Below are 5,053 nucleotides of genomic sequence, written 5' to 3' on the forward strand. Positions count from 1 at the left end.
GGCTGCTGATGCTCTTTATTGCTATATTTCCTTTAGTACTACTAACTTTTAGCTGTAAAGAAGAAAAATACTTGGTAGTCTTGACAGGAAGCATGTCACTGAATCATAGAACGGGCTGATAAGTTTATGTTACAGTCTCAAAGTTGGATGATGGCTGTTTTTCTCCTTCATTTTGATGAACTTAGGAAAATTTGAAATTTTTTTTTTTTAACATCATATTGGCTCATGAAGCTTCTAAAGAAGCAGGACAGCTGTTCATGGCCAATATAGTAGAAACGGTTGTCTTTGTTCTACCGTTCATCAGATGTGTTATGGAATAGAATCCACTTACTATCACCATGTTCACCATGACACGTTGGTGGGTTCTGTAAACTTCCTGGAAACTCTTTCTAAAGAGAAAACCAAGATGTTGTACAAAGAGCTCTGCTTGATTTAGGATCCCATTTCAAGGAAAACTATTTTGCTGCTTTCATGTAGGAAGGTATTGCCCCCTCTGTCCCCCGCTGTCAGGCCCTCAAAGTGCTTGTAGGTATAACTGATGAAGACCCAGTCTTTGTTCTTGTAGTCTGTCTCAGGGTGATTACTTGTTGCCACTGTTGCCTTAAGAATATCAGATTCTGGATACTCATCGAAGTTTGAGGTATCATCAACGCTTTTGATTTCAGTAGATATATATTGCAGCTGGTCTCTCTCTGATATGTTCCCAGTCAACACCTTCAAAAAAAAGAATTATTTTTTATTTCCTCAACTCCAGAGGCTCCAATTCTATGTTCCCATTCACAGCAGAATCTCAAAATTAGATTCTTGGCTTTCTCAGAAATAGGAACTTCTGGAGGATAAATCAAAGTTTCTTTCCAGTTCATCACCTTCTTATGTGTCTCTTGAGGGGACTCGGAACAGAAAGGTGGGTAGCCAAATAGCATTTCATACTTGATCACCCCCAGCGACCACCAATCACAGAGCTTATTGTACCCAGTCTGCATGAACACCTCAGGAGCAATGTAGTCAGGAGTGACTACAGTGGAGAAGGCTAGCTGACATCTATTTCTTTTCCAGGTTTCTGCTTTTTGGAATTCAGGTTCTGAAAAGTGAAATCACTGGGGAGGCTGTGGTTCAAATTCCTATAAAATTCTGTCCTATGTGCTTTTTTTCAGTCCTGTGCATAGGCCAAAGTCAGAAAGCTTCACATGGCCCTTGCTGTCCAGGCGGAGGTTGTCTGGTTTGATGTCTCCGTGGATGAATCCAAGTTGGTGAATAGAGTCTATGGCTAACACTGTTTCTGCAATTTAAAATTGAGTCTGCTCTTCTGTTAGTGTGCCTTTTTTCATCAACAGGGTCATCATGTCCCCTCCAGGCATGGATGTCTCCCATGGAAGTGTCCCTGCATCAGTGTGGGGAGGATCCTGTGCAGTTGTGTTTCTGTTAGAAGCCCTCTATCTGAGTGAATTCTGTGTGTGCCCATTTGTGCCTCCACATCACTGGAATTTGTAGAGCTGAGGCAGGTGGATAACACAAGCTCCCACTGGTAATGGCACTCAGCTTGGATGCAACTGGACGCAGACCCAGGAAACTGGTCCTGGCTTCAGTATTCTGAACTGCAAGGCTACAGTGCAATAGGCTGTGGTCTCTGACTAATGGGCATCTGTCTAAAGCAGTGTTCATATCCAAGCTCTGCCTCCCACAGACACAAAACCGAGGCAAATTGCTGAGTATCCACTTCATCTCTAAGAAGTAGAAATAGCAACATCCACTATCAGATTTTCAGTGAGATGTAGAAGCAGTGGAGTTTCCCAATGACTGGCACAGAATCTAGAAATTGGTGGCTTTCACCAACAGGAGCTACTTTTAAGGCTTCTATCACTGACCCCTGGCTCTGCCCCCACCTTCCTGCTGAGTCCAGGTTGGGGAGGGAGGTGGTTAAAGGACACCCAGGATGAAAGCATCTCTAGCTGAGCCTTCTGTGGGTGGTGTCTGACTCCTGTCTCTGACCCTGTGACCGGCAGTGCAATGTGGTGAGAGACCCTGTATATGTGCAGAGTCCTTTCTTGCACATCCCAGCTGCTCAGCAGCCTGACAGCTTCCATTCTCTGATCATGTCCCCAGGACACTCACAGACCTGCAGACCTCAGTGGACGTCGCCCATTGTCCTTCCTTCCCCACGGGGGCCTAGCTGGGATGCAAGTGCCAGCTGCACACCCTCTGCCAGTGAGGCCCAGCGGTGCTGCTCTGACCTTTATAATCACTGCCATCTTGTCAACAGCTGCCACACAGCATGACTGTCACTGGGAGGGAAAGCTCAAGGCAGGAACCTGGACCCCAAGTAAAGTAGAAGAATCTGTTCATCAGGCTGTCATTCTGGATAAGTCAGAGGTTCAAATGAGGGGAATGCCAGGAGGGAGTAAGCATGAGGCAAGTGGCCTCTTCAGCCTCTCATGCTCCCTCCAGGACTAAGTAGAGGCCTCTCTGGTCTCCCTGCCACCAGGCCTGTGCTCCTCTGTGCCCATCCTCTACACAGAGCCTGAGGAGCTCAGAAGGCCACTTCCCTAACCCACCTGACCACGAAGGCTGAGGCCCCCAAGCCAGACGACTGTGCCCTCTAACATCCAGCCTCTGCTCTAAGCCCACCTGCTGCAGGGACTGGTGAGTGTGGGCCTAGACTTCCTGGAAAATCTTCCTCAGCTTGCTGGCTCCAGTTATTGAGACTTCACTCTCAGAGTGCCTCAAACCTGAAATCTTTCCTAGTCAGCTGCCTCCTCTGGCTTCCCACAGCCCTTGGCCTCTTCTTATTATAGTCACTTGTCACCCAGTATAAACTATGATCTGCTTGGCTATATCCATGTCTTTATTTTTATCATTCAGTAAATTCTTTTTCTTCCAAACTTTTATTATGAATCATTTCAAACCTGTAGTAAAGTGGAAACAATTGTACAGTGGGCGCCCCTTTCTCCACCACCTGGATTTGCAATTACTATCAGTTGTATTTCCTTTAATATTAACCTATCTAGCTCTATCTTCATCGGTTCATTTTAGTTTTTGATGCATTTCAAAATAAATTAAAGTACTGGCACAAAAATAGAAATATAGCTCAATGCAGCAGGATAGAAAACCCAGAAATAAATTAATGCACCTATGATCAATTTGGAGAAGGAAATGGCAACCCACTCCAGTATTCTTGCCTAGAGAATTCCGTGGACAGAGGAACCTGGTGGACTGCTGTCCATGGGGTCGCACAGAGTTAGACACAACTGAAGTGACTTAGCATGCATGCATGCATTGGAGAAGGAAATGGCAACCCACTCCAGTATTCTTGCCTGGAGAATCCCAGGGACGGAGGAGCCTGGTGGGCTGCTGTCTATGGGGTCACACAGAGTCGACATGACTGAAGCAACTTAGCAGCAGCAGCAACATGATCAATTAATATGACTAAGAAGCAAAACTACACAATGTTGGAAAGACAGTCTCTTCAACAAATGGTGCTGGGAAAACTGGACATTGTTACATGTAAAAAAAACAAAATTAGTTTATTATTTAACACCATACACAAAAAATAAGCTCAAAATAGATTAAAGACCTAAATGTGAGATCAGACACTATAGAAGTCCTAGTGGAAAACAGACAGAATACATTTTGAGATAAATGGCAGCAATATCTTTTTCAATATGACTCCCAAAATAATTGAAATAAAAACAAAAATAAACCAATGACATTTACTTAAACTCAAAAGTTTTTTAACAGCAAAGGAAATAATAAACAAAATGAAAAGACAGTCCACAGACAGGTTGGGAGAAAATATTTGCAAATAATGTGAACAAGTAATTAGTCTCCAAAATTTACAAACAGCTCCAGCAGTGGGCGAACTGGGCATGTCATGTTGTCTGGCTACATGGAGCAGATGAAGGGCATGCCCCTGCTAGTCAGGGCCTGACAAAATATCATCTGCTGGAGAAGGGAATGACAGACTACTTCAGTTTTCTTGTGATGAGAACCCAATGAACACAATGAAATGGCAAAAAGATATGACATGGGAAGATGAGCCCCCCATGTCGGTAGGTGTCAAATATGCTACTGGGGAAGAGCAAAGAAACAGCTTCAGAAAAAACGAATAGGCTGGAGTAAAGTGAACATGTCTTTCAGTTGTGGTTGTGTCTGGTGGTGAAAGTAAAGTCCAATGCTGTAAGGACAACATTGCATAGGAATCTAAAATGTTAGGTTCACGAATCAAGGTAAATTGGACATGGTCAAGGAAGTGATGGCAAGAGTGAGCACAGACATTTCAGGAATCAGGGAGCTTAAGTGGACGGGAATGAGTGAATTTAATTTAGGTGACCATTATATCTACTACTGTGAGCAAGAATCCCTTAGAAGAAATGGAGAAGCCCTGATAGTCAACAAAAGAGTCCAAAATGCAGTGTTTGGGTGCAATCTCAAAGACAACAGAAGGATCTCAATTCATTTCCAAGGCAAACCATTCAACATCACAGTAATCCAAGTCTATGCCCCAACCACTAATACCAGAGAAGGTGAAGTTGAGTGGTTTTATGAAGGGCTACAAGATTTTCCATAACTAACACCAAATAAAAGATGTCCTTTTCATCATAGACGACTGGAATGCAAAAGTAGGAAGTCAAGAGATACCTGGAGTAACAGGCAAGTTTGACCTTGGAGTACAGAATGAAGCAGGGCAAAGGCTAACAGAGTTTTGCCAAGAGAACACATTGGTCATAGCAAGCACTCTCTTCCAACAACACAAGAGACAACACTACACATGAACTTCACCAGATAGTCAATACCCAAATCAGATTGATTATATTCTTTGTAGACGAAGATGGAGAAATTCTATACAGTCAGCAAAAACAAGACCTGGAGCTGACTGTGGCTCAGATCATCAGCTCTGTATTGCAAAATTCAGGCTTAAATTGAAAAAAGTAGGGAACACAACTAGGCTATTCAGGTATGACCTAAATCAAATCCCTTGTGATTATTCAGTGGAGTTGATGAATAGATTCAAGGGATTAGATCAGGTAGACAGAGTGCCTGAAGAACTATAGATGGA

General features: G+C 43.5%; 1 pseudogene; it reads right to left on the bottom strand.

Annotated features, from left to right (window-relative positions):
* Positions 1 to 455: 455 nt before the first annotated feature.
* LOC136157240 (serine/threonine-protein kinase 38-like) lies at positions 456 to 1,358 on the bottom strand (annotated as a pseudogene).
* Positions 1,359 to 5,053: the final 3,695 nt, after the last annotated feature.

Source organism: Muntiacus reevesi, chromosome 2 (genome assembly GCF_963930625.1).
Source record: "Muntiacus reevesi chromosome 2, mMunRee1.1, whole genome shotgun sequence".
NCBI lineage: Eukaryota > Metazoa > Chordata > Mammalia > Artiodactyla > Cervidae > Muntiacus > Muntiacus reevesi.